This window comes from Octodon degus, unplaced genomic scaffold (assembly GCF_000260255.1).
Source record: "Octodon degus isolate 3935 unplaced genomic scaffold, OctDeg1.0 scaffold00288, whole genome shotgun sequence".
Taxonomy (NCBI): domain Eukaryota; kingdom Metazoa; phylum Chordata; class Mammalia; order Rodentia; family Octodontidae; genus Octodon; species Octodon degus.
The window spans coordinates 185,357-198,154 of NW_004524864.1; positions in this window are offsets into that span (position 1 = coordinate 185,357).

Consider the following 12,798-nt stretch of genomic DNA (forward strand, 5'->3'; position numbering starts at 1 on the left):
ACCTTTCCTCTTTTTAAGTTGTTATGCTCAGGTATTTTATCACAGCAACCAAAAACTGACTAATACAGAAAATACTATTACTTTCTTAAGGTATATAATTATATAGTCTTCCAAATGCATGATATACCATAGACTACAACTTTAAAGGGGATTTGATGGCTTTCAAGATAGCTCAGCTTAGGCAAGTACAGGGACTGAGGTTTGATCCCCAGCACCATATGCCATGTACTGCCCCCAGGCACAGTGAGCCAGCCACCAAGTGAGCCAGACATGGCATGGTAGTGCATGCCTGTAACCCCAGCACTGGGGAGGCTGAAAACAGGAAGATCACTACACGTCCAAGCTGTGTAGTGAGACCTTGTACCAAATGCACGAAAAGGAAATAAAAGGGGTATTGGATAAAATAGCTAAGATATCTGGTTATTGAGTTCAATAATAAGCATTCTGAATAATAATAATGATGATCGCGCTGGTGAGATGGCTCAGTAGTCTAAAGCACCTACTTAGAACAAGCTTAACAAAGCACAGCGACCGCGGTTCAATCCCCCAGCACCACATGCCAGCCAGCCCCGCCCCCTGGTGGGCTGAGCTGGCCACACACACACACACACACACACACACACACACACGCATGCAAATAAATAAATAAAATTAAAATAATAATAATAATAATAATGATGATCATGTTAGCTAACATTTACATTGCATCTCTATATGAACAAAAAATGCTTTTACATATACTTTCACCTTCATTTCTCACAATTCTTGCCTACTAAGTAGTAATATTCCCACTTTGATTTTTTAAAATGCTGAGAGAAAGATCAATAACTTGCTCAGTTAAAATGTAAGAATGAAAAAAATGTAAGAATGAGGAGATTTCTGATATCAAGACACCAGCCATCAATGTTCACATCACTATTATTCCTGTGCCTACAGTTAAATAATAGTGATGACTAACAATTATTAAATACTGAGTACTGTTCCACCTGGGTAGGTGCACTGTATCATCGATCCTCACATAAGATATGTGCTAATATTATTATTAGACCCACTTGACAGGTGAAGAAACTAATGCACTGTGATTCATTTTTCAGTAGCCATAAGTGGCAGCATAGATCTAATTGCAGACATACTTGAGCTCATGAGCACTTTCAGTTGGCCAACAGAAGTGGTTGGCAAAATTTAGTTTTTGTTTGCAAACTCTACATTGGTGGACAGGCATGATCATGGCCATCTTTCCCACACAAGCACAAAATAATAAAAGAAATCAAGTCCATGAACCAAGATACCACTGTATCTCCAAACCCATCTCTTCAAGCAATATATAATTCTGCACCAATCATTTTTTCCTCTCAATATCTTCATAAAATGGGTAGACAAGAGTCATAGTGGTTCCATGAGATCTCCATTATTTGTAAATTCTATATTTTCAAATCACTTTCTTGTTAAAATGTATCTGTAACTTCAAAATCCGTATTCAGATCTTTCATGGTCATTCTTGGGCATGCAAAAGTGTATTACTTTTCTCATTGCTAAAATAAAATATCCAGCACCCAAAGTTCAAGGGGGAGAGCCTCATTTAGCTCAAAGTTTGTAGAGGTGTTAGTCCATAATCAGCTGGCTCCAAGGCAGGGTGGCTTGGCAGTGGGGTATCACAGAGGAGAAACACTTCATGAAGGGCAGAAGGTAGCAAAGCAAGCAAGAGATAACCATAGATTTTTCTGTCCCTTATATCCTGGCTTCTTAGAGCAGGTAGCACTCACAGCTTTAATCCTGGAGTTCTTAATCCTAGCACTGAACTATGAATCAATCCCATCATCCCACACTGTAGATACAGCCATGTCTAAAAAGCTCTCTCCGGCAGGCCATATAGCACAGCAGACTAAAGCACCTGTTCAAGCAAAGCGCAGCAGCCTAGGTTTGATCTCCGACATGCTGTGCCAGCCCCGCCCCCTGGTGCACACTGAGAAAGTGATTGCGACTGGGCATAGTGGTGCATGTCTATAATCCCAGTCTTCAAGAGGCTGAAAGCAGGAGAATCTCTACCCATCCAATCTATGTAGTGAGACTCTGTAGATCCTGTACCAAATACATAAATAAAATAAAATAAAACAAGATAAAAATAAAAATCCCTCACCTAGAATTACATGAGGAATTGAAGGTACATCTAGACACAAGCCATAACAAAAAGGTAGAAAATTTTGGAGCCACTATACATACAAATAACCCACCTAAGGTTGAATAAGGTTATGCTCTGCTTTCTTATTTCATACCATAAACAAATGTTAATTTTATCATGTATACATGCCACCATATTTGTGTGTTTTGTTCATATTTCATCAATTTTTTCTCCCAGTACACTGAGCTACATCCTCAGCCCTTTTTTCATTTTGAGATAAGGCAGCATAAGTCACTAACTTACTAAATTGCCAAGACTGGATTCAAACTTGCATTCCTCCTGCCTCAGCCTCCCATGGTGTTGGAATTATAGGCATGCACCCTCAGGCCCATATTTCAAATGGCCTCCAACATTCTCTTAAGTGAAATAAATTGGACAGGCATATGTAAATACTGCATTATACTTCTGGTCCGAGAAACTGAAATGTAACTAGAGACCAAAACGCACTATAGATATTGTGAAATACAAAGAAAATTTTCAAATGGGAAGAGAAACTCAGAGGGCAGAGGGGGAAAGGAAGAGAAAAGAAACAAACATAATGAGAAAAGAGGGATAAAATGAAAACAATGCTTTTGTAAATCAGGAGAGTGGGCCCGGGAGATAGCTCAGTAGAATAAACGCTTGCCTGGTAAGTGCAAGGGCTTGAGTTCAATCCCCAGTTCTGCCAATAAATAAATAAGAGTAAATAAGGAGAGGAAGAGGGGTTGAAAGAAGTGGGGTATGGGGGAAAATCAGATTATATCATGTGCAACTACAAAATCCCTACAACTAATGTGATCATTATGTATATCTAAAATGTACCAATAAACTTAATTAATAAAAAATAAAATAAAATAGGCCCCAAGCATGGCCCCAGGTAGTATCTAGTGTCCCTAAGCATGATAAGGCTGTAATATAACTCACAGAAAAATCAATCTATGAGACACGCTTCAATCAACTGCAAGTCATTATGCTATTTCAAGCAAGGCAAGCATGAATGAATCAACAGACAGTAAATAAGATATTTTTAAACAGCACCATACACCAGTTCAAATATTCTTTGACAAAAATACAGTGACCAGAAGCTCAAAAGAACCTAACTCTAATTATTTCCCCTAGGAGCAATAATTCAGCACCAGCCACCTCAGTGATCTTGTAGAATGTGAGTGTAAACTCCCAGGATGACAGAGGACTGACTGTTAGCATCCACACGGCAGCAGCGTGGCTCAGAGCCTGGATTGGGAGGCCAATGCTCTGCTTCTAAATCTCTGTGTGAACTTGGGAAACCCTTCAGCCTCTTTGCCTCTCAGTGTTCTTTTTGATGAGGAGGAGGCTTTCTCACCATCAGGGTGTTGTGAGAGTTAAATAACAGGCAGTCAATGAAATCCTCAGCCCAGTGCCTGGTAAACACAGTCTTGATGTAGAAGTTCATCTATACAGTTCTAACACTTGGGGTAAGAATTACTGTATTGGTTTGAGTGATTTATAGACTGATACATTGATTTTTTTAATATTTCAGAAGATATACAAGAGACAGCATAATTCTAAAATGTGATTGTCATTTTCCAAATAATGCATAAATAAGCCAGCCAATATTTAAAAGTCCTTTAGAATTGACTCTGAAATTTATCTTGACCTTCACTTATGAGATCTGTCTCTAGTAGTATCCCCAGTCCCCACCATGCCCTCCAAAAAAGGTCCCTTTAGCTTCTCATTAGATTTACTGAAAATAAACTAAAGACCTGTCCCCTTGTCAACTTCTGATTCATGGAAATAAATTCACCAATGGTGTTAAAGAAATATGCCTAGGGACTGAGGAGGTAGCTCAGTGGAATAAGTGCTTGCCTGGCAAGTGCAAGGTCCTCAGTTCAACCCCTGGTACCACCAAAGAAATGTGCCTAAACTCAGATTCCTTTCTCTTCAACCTCCCCTTGCTGGCTGTCCTAAATACACTATAATAGAAAAATCTATAAGCAAAAAACCAATAGAACAGCATCTATTAAATTGTCTTTAATCTGGGCACAGTGGCACATATAATTGTAGCATTTGGGGGGTTGAGGAGGGAGGATCATTGTAAATTCAAAACCATCCTGGGTAACATAGCAAGAGCCAGTTTCAAAAACCCAAAATATGGGGCTGGAGAGATGGCTCAGTGGTCTAAAGCACCTACTTAGAACAAGCTTAGCAAAGCATCAGGGACCGCGGTTCGATCCCTCAGCACCACATGCCAGCCAGCCCCGCCCCCTGGTGGGCTGAGCTGGCCACACACACCACACACACTCACTCTCTCTCTGTCTCTCTCTCTCTCTCTCAAATACATAAAAAAAAAAAAATTAAAAAAAAACCCAAAATAAATAAATTATCTTTAAATCTCTCAGATGTGGGGACCGGGGAGATGGCTCAGTAGACTAAGCACTTGCCTGGCAAGTGCAAGGGCCTGAGTTCAATCCCCAGTTCCACCAAATAATCAATCAATCAATCAATCAATCAGTCTCTCAGATGTGGCTGATTTGTCAGGCTGGCATCTTTCAGAATCTTGGTATAACTGTTTCCAGTATTTGTTATTGTGATAAGATTAACACCTTTTTGTTTTGCTTTTACTTTGTAACTAAATTATTTTAATTTCTTGGCAACTTTGTTCTTCAGTTTATGTTCCTACTTGGTTTTTCAGTAACGAAGTTGATAATCAGGCAGTTGCACTGTGGAGAAGGAATGTACATCAAACCAACATACTTAGGTACATTAGAGGGCCACAAGCTGCAGTTTAGTTTGACTAAAAAGATGCAATTTAACACTGGGAAAGGAACAATCTGAATTTTTTGCTACATGTCCTGGATAAGAATGGTTTTGATCTAATAAGCAACTGGAATTCGTATAAGTTTTTGGCATAATGGTAGCTACTATTCATTGAGCACTTACAGGCTGGCACTGTGTTCTGAGCTTTAGAAGTATTAGCCAGTTTGTTCCTCACGATCTTGCAGTGTAGGTAACAAATATTCCTGAATCTATCATTGCCCAGCCTAGACTTTTTAAACCATTGTACCTGGATGTGGTGCACACACCTGTAATCCCAGCACTCTGGAGACTGAGGCAGGTGGATCACAGTGAGTTTGAAGCCAGTCTGAGGCCAGCCCTCAAATAAGGGTTGGGGAGATAGCTCAGAGGCCTAGGCACCTGCCTAGCAAGCACAAGGACCCAGGTTTGATCCCTGGTACCACACGGGTGCCGAGCTGGCCACTGAAAACAAGCATAGTGTCACATGCCTGAATTCCCAGTAAGTAGGATTACTATGAGTACGAGCTGCATAACAAGACCCTGTACCAAATAAATAAATATAAATATTTTTTTAAAAAGGAAAAACAAAGAAATATTTTTTGAAATGTAGATACTTTTTTTGAAAAGAGTTGTTTGGTTTTTTTGTTTTGGTTTGGTTTTTTGCATTTTAGTACAGGGTATGTTCAGCCTCCCAAGAGCTGGAATTACAGGCCTGCACCACCATGTATGGCATGCCGGGTATCAAACCCCAACCACTGTGTCTGCCTAAGCAGATGCTTTAATCTGCTGAGCTACTTGGCCAGCCCTTTAAATGTACATACTTTGATGTTACTTAAACTGTGCATGATGGCAAACACCTGTAACCCTAGCAGCCACGAGGCTGAGGCAGGAAGATTGCCACCAATTCAAGGCCAGCATGGACTACATCATAAGACCTTCTCAAAGAAAAGAAAAAAAGGGCCAGCGAGATAGCTCAGTAGAATAAACGCCTGCCTGGAAAGTGCAGGGCCCTGAGTTCAACCCCTAGTACCGAAAGGACAAAAAAAAAAAAAAAAAAAGATGGTATGTACTAGATGGGTTTGATTACAAAAATTTTGGAAGATAAGAAAAAATATGGAGAAAGAAGATGGTGTCAGGGCCAAGGAGATGGCTCAGTGCAATAAGCGCTTCTTTGGCAAGCGCAAGGGCCTGAGTTCAATCCCCGGTTCCACCAAAAAAAAAAAAAAGAAGAAGAAGAAGAAGAAGATAGTGTTCTCATATACTGTTGACTGTAGGAGACTGTGTTCCTAGAATTGAAAGACAAACATGGACAATAATGGAACCCGGAATGGGCACACCCACTGGGAGTCTGGAGGCTCTTGTTGACTGTCTTAGTTACATTTCTCTTGTTGCTGAGACAAAATACACCACACCCTGAATTCAAGAGGGAAAGGCTCATTTAGTTTGTAGTTTGTAGAGCTTCCAGCCCATGGTTGGCTGGCTCTGAGGAGGATGACTTGGCAGGGGAGCATCGCCAAGAACAGTTCATGGCACCTACAAGGTAGCAAAAGCAACAAGAGCCTTAATAGAATCTTTTTGCCCTCTTCATTTTATCCAGCCTGCTCAGGGTGGGAAGCACTCTCACCCTTCATCCTACAGTCCTTGAGCCTAACGTGGCATCATGAATCAATCCCAGTGCTCCACTGACTAGATCCCGCCAGCCATCTCTGAAAAAAGACCCACCTAGGATGTTGGTGGGGGGGACATCTAGACACAGCCATAACAGTGACATCCAGCAAAAAATCTAGGAACCTGGCTGTTGCTGATTCTCTGCTGCTAGAACGGGTAACCTGCAGTCACCAGCAGCTGCCCCTGCCAGGCCAGCCTCTGCTGGGCAGGAGCCAGGCGGCGCAGCCAAGAGACGAACAACCCCCTCCTCTCCGGTTAGTACTTTAAATCGTTTTCTTTTACTGGGTGTGTAAGAGGCAAGCAAGGGCTCGGCCAAAGAGCCACACTCTCAGCCCCTGTTCTGCTTTTAAAACAGACTTGCAATCTCCATGCAGAGGCGTAAGCCCGGGAATCCAGCGCAGCGGTGCCCCTGTTTTATCGCTTCCCCGTCTCCCCCAGCACCGCCTGTTCTAGGAAAGGTGCCCCGGTTTCCACTAGAGGGAAGGGAGGATGGGGATGAGCTTGTGCATCCACTTCCAACACAATGCTTGTTCTGCGCTGAGGAAATCAGGACTTGGAGTCAAAATAACTTCTGCTTAGTCGCACAAGTAGGAAGTGGCGATTCGAGGCCGCCCTTCCGCTGCCCGAAGAACGCCCTTCCCACCCACCGACCCAGGCACCCACCGTTCGCCTCCCCTCGTGCATCGCTGGGGTCTGCCCTGCCATGCCTTCTCCGCATCTCTTTCCCTGCCCAAGTGACAGACGGATAGACTGTTACCCACAGCACGAACTTGATCATCCAGCCCAACTCCTCGAACAGAATGAAAATACGTAGGTTAGCCCGAGGTCAAGAAGGTATTCCTAAAACCGAAAGTCAAATCCGTGTCTCCAAACTCCTCTTCTACTTTGGGGGCCTGCTCCTTAGCTCAGTTCTTTAAGTGGCTGCTTCAACAAAGCAGTCAGGTTCAGGTTGCTGTGGTTTGATCCCCACAAATGAAGCCAGCCAAACCTGCCCTGAAGGCATTCAGAGAAAAAAAAAAAATCCAAATTCCTGGTCTACTGTTCTTTTCACCTCCAGAATCTTTATTTCCATGAAATTTTTCCAGCTAATTTTCATCGTCATCTGTCCTGCCCTGTGTTGATGATAGGCAGCATTTGTGTGAGTTATCCAGTTTTTTTGTACTTTGTTATATTGATTGGTTTGATTTGGTTTTGTTTGGTTTGGCTTGGCTTGGCTTGGCTTGGTTTAGCTTGATTTTTGCTTTGTTTTTTGAGACAGACTTGCTATGTATCTCAGGTTGGCATCAAACTTGTCGTGATCCACCTGTCTCAGTCTCTGGAGTGCTGGGACTGCAGGTGTGCATCACCATACCTGGTGTGTTATACTGAATTTAGAATGTGGACTATTTTGTGCACATTTAATCCTTGTGTATGAAGTCCTTAAGTAACTTCATCATTACTTATTTTTTAATTGTCTCAGACAAAACAGGCTAGAGATACTGAATTTAAAATTTTTACTTTAGGGGCCAGGGAGATAGGTCAGTAGAATAAGTGCTTGCCTGGAAAGCACAGAGCCCTGAGTTTAATCCCCGTTTCTGCAAAAAAGAAAAAAAAATTACTTTAAATTTTATTCAATGTTTATACCGTACACATGCATCATTGGCAATGTTGAGTAATCAGTGACTCCTAAGGGGTTTTAATATGGTTATCTCTAAAATATTCCAAATTTCACTTTTTATCAAAGCATCTAGGCTGTGCTTAGAATTATATATTTAGATATTCAAAACAGAATTGAACAACAAATTCCCCAGAACTATCCCACATTATACCACAACAGAGCTAACACTTCCTAAAAGTGAGAGAAATGCTCCCAAAACAGGAACACTACTATGAAATGTTTTCACTATTTCCTGGGGCTATGCATGTAGGAAATGTGCATAGTACAGCGGTACAGCACTGGCTTAGCTTGTGGAAGGAACTGATTTTGGTCCCCAGAGCAACAAAAATAAAAATAAAAATAAAAAATCAAAATAAGCAATTTCCTGAGCTGGTAGCATACTCCTGTGTGTACCTGTAATCCCACCTGCTCTGGAAGCTGAGGTGAAAGGATCCTGAGTTTGAGGATCCTAGTGAGACCCTCAATGGGTCTCACTAGGCTTGGCAGCCTAGTGAGAGCAAGTTTCTCTCTCTCTCTCTCTCTCTCTCTCTCTCTCTCTCTCTCTCTCATTCTCTAACACAAAAAAGGGGTGTGGGGCATCTCACAGTGTAATTCAGGTTGACCTTGAACTCAGTAGCCCTGGATGGCCTCAAACTCACCAAGATCCTCCTGCCTCAGCCTTTCCAGCATTTACATTATGGGTGTCCACCACCATTACCATTTATCTTTTAAAAAGAAAGGAGGAAAAAAAGCCCTTCCTGACCTGACAATGCAGGAAACACAATGGCAATTCTCAAACTGGTTTGAATTGCTGTATAATCTTTAAAGAGATAGAAATAACAGTAAGCATTCATATTAATTCTCTGAATCATCTGCAGGAGTTTTCAGACAGACATTTATTTCATCGTGCACAGGGACCCAAGCAGATACACCAGGCCCTGGAGATGGAAACAACGTCAGGCCTGGAAAGACAGAGAAGTGACTCATTCCACAGAGTCACTGGCATCTTATCAAGTTTCTGCCTATCTGTACAGCCCCGCGACATGCTGTCTCCGGGGCATTGACTTCCTGCTTGCTTCAGTGAAACTGAACTCTCCCACTACCCCGTCCATCCGCTGGGGCCCCGCACATACACATCAGTCTCTTCCCTGGTCCCTGTGCTGAGGGACCGTGGGTCTGTAGAGGAACCAGAGTTCAAGTGGGTAATGCTGAACCCGTAGTTAAAATTGCATGTTCTGGGCTGGTGAGATGGCTCAGTGGTCTAAAGCACCTACTTAGAACAAGCTTAGCAAAGCACATGGACCGCGGTTCAATCCCCCAGCACCATATACCAGCCAGCCCCGTCCCCAGGCAGGCTAAGCTGGCCACACACACACACACACACACACACACACACACAAATAAATAAATAAAATTTTTTTTAAAAATAAAATAAAATTGCATCTTCTGCAGATAGAAAGGATGCTTGCATCACTGTTGGTGGAGAAAAAAACTGATAACATTTCTTTTTTTTAATTTCTTTTTTTCCCATAATTTTATTGAGAAATAAATAGCGATGAGACAGTTTCAAATGAAATTGGTAGGACAGTTCCAATAATTAACACTTTACATATTGTCTTCCTAGTGGTTATTTTTTGTACAAGATGCAGACATGATATCCTACTTAAAAACACTATTAGGACAAATCCCTCTATTACTTGAATTAAGAGAATGTAGCTATATATCTATCCTAACCATTCTGAATACACAGATACAAAATGGTCATTCATCTATATCCCCTTTTTTTGTTTAGTTCCATCATTTAAATATTATAGGTGTATGAATTCAGCAAAATACTCCAAAATAGTCCCGTAGTCCATAACAGTATTGGGTCTTCCACTTGACTGGCAATGTCAGAAGTTGTTGACCGGAGTCCCCTACAGCTCAACATAACATGGTTTTTTTTCTTGTACTTTGTTTTTATACTTTTCTGCTGGATGGTTAAGACCAAGATAAAGCAAAATCTATGTAACAAGAATTGTAGCTTTTGGATCTGATAAGTCAGTGAAATCCCCTCAGGATTTATCCTGAGTCACTGTACCTCAGATTGTAGATCCTTTGTCAGTGTCAGCCATGTGAATGAGTCATGCCATTGCTTGGCGAATTTGCTGTCTGTGAAATCCTGAGAGAAAGTTTTCTCTCCATGTGACTCTCCTTAGGCACACTCTTCACTTTCCTCTGTGGCCCCATAATCTCCTTGATCAGAAAATTTGGGACACAACTGAGTTAGATGATGTTACAGGAGAAGTTCTCATATGTCCTGAGTCTTAATTGACCTTGGAAGGCTAGGGCCAAAGTGTTTGTTTTCCTTGCAGCCCTCCTTTTTCTTTAATTTTCGTCTGCAAACTTAGGTTGTTAACCCTCCAGAAGAGAAGCTTATTGTTATTGCCATACAACCTAGGCTGTTGAGCTTAACCTCACTGTCTGTCTGAATATCAAACATCTTAGGCATAACATGCAACAGGTATTTTTCATAAATTATGGATATGTTAAACTTTAAGTCCCTATAGAATATGAAAAAAAAATTTTAAATTAAAATATATTTTAAAAATAGGAATAAAGAATTATATATGTTTACACATAAGTCCAGAAATCTAACCACATATAACATTGTTGCAGGACAGTCCTGCAACACTTCTTTTCTGGTCTCCTGCCTTCATTCACCACCCTCTTCCTTTCTAAACAATCATCTACCCGAGAGACAGCACGGCAGCAACTGGCGTGTCACGACAAGCAGCACGTGTTCAGAAGACCAGAATGACAGGCACTCCAAGCATGAAACTACTATTACACATTGCCATCTTCAAATTTGTACTTTCCAAAAATAAATGTATCTACTCCTAGACTTAGTTTTTCTACAGCTCTAGTCCAGAAAAATATTGATCGGTGTGTGAAATGCAAGAATGCTCATTTTATGAGAAGCTACTTTGACAATAACAATACACAATGTACTAACCATTATTACTCTCCTAAAATCTTGTTTTGAGATTTTGTAAAATAAATAAATGAAATTTTAAAAAAAAAAGAATGCTCATTTAGCATTGTTTATAAACATTTAAAATTGGACAGTGAGGACAGGGAGATAGCTCAGTGGAATATGTGTTTGCCTGACAAGCACAAAGTCCTGAGTTCCATCCCTGGTACCACCAAAAAAAAAAAAAAAAAAAAAAAAAAAAAAAATTTACTAAAATCGGACAGAAACAGCATTCATCAGAAAGAAATAACTAATTATATAAAATGATATGAAGCACTTTAAAAAGTATGATTTCTATTGTGAAAAGTGGGAGGAACCACACAAAAAAGACTGTATTTTTTTTTATCTTTCTATAAATTTTTAGGACAGGGTATACAAGGTCTACAGGGTCTCACTACACAGATCAGACTTGTAGTGATTGTCCTGTTTTCAGACCCAAGGGCTGGGATTACAGGTGCAAATCCCACCACGCCCAGTCTCAATCGCTGTCTCAGCATGCCCCGGAGGCAGGCCTGACACAGCCAGCATGCAGGGATCAAACTCCCAGCCCCTAAAACTGTATTGTAATGGAATTAAATTTGTATTTGTAAAAGAAATTTCCTCCAAGAAGTAAAACAAGAATAACTTGGTATTCAGAAACCTTGAGTTTTTATTTTAATCTTTCTATATTTAATATTTGAAAATAAACAAAAAATTAGTATTTGATCATAGGAATTAATTTTATGCCCTATATTTTACATATTTAAATATATGCACATAGTAATCCAATCTTTTGTATTTTTTGATACATTCATTATTCAGTATCTCCATATATTGGAGGGGAAAGAAATAAAAGTAACTGAATTATACTGCTGTACAAGTATGTTTTGTTTTTTTGTTTTTTTTTTAATTTATTTAGTTATTTTATTTTGTGTGTGTGTGTGTGTGTGTGTGTGGCCAGCTCAGCACACCAGGGGGCGGGGCTGGCTGGCATGTGGTGCTGGGGGATTGAACCGCGGTCCCTGTGCTTTGTTTAGCTTAGCTTGTTCTAAGTAGGTGCTTTAGACCACTGAGCCATTTCACCAGCCCAAGAAGTATGTTCTGATATAGTGTTAAGTGAAAAAGCAAGTCATAAAACTCACGTGGAAATTATAGACTCATTTTTATTCAAAACTATGATTTTCTAAAGAATATATGGGGGCTGAAAAGATAGTTAAGCTGCTTAAGTACCTGCCTGCTGAGCACAAGGTTCCAAGTTCGATCTCCAGTACCCTAAGCCATGCCATGTCAGCCCCGGAATGGCAGGAGTGCTGGCACACCCCTGTAATCTCAACACTGGGGTTGGCTGAGACAGAAGGATCACTATTAGTCTGAACTGTATAGTGAGACCCTGTGTCCAAAAAAAGAAAAGAACAGGTGCTTAACATCATTCCTTATCAGGCAAGTGCAAATTAAGACTACATTACATTTCCACTTAAATGAATGACGTTAGAAGACTGGCCACATCACGTGTTGGTACAACTGGGGGGCAACTTTAACACTCATTAACATTAATGAGCAGAGTAACAT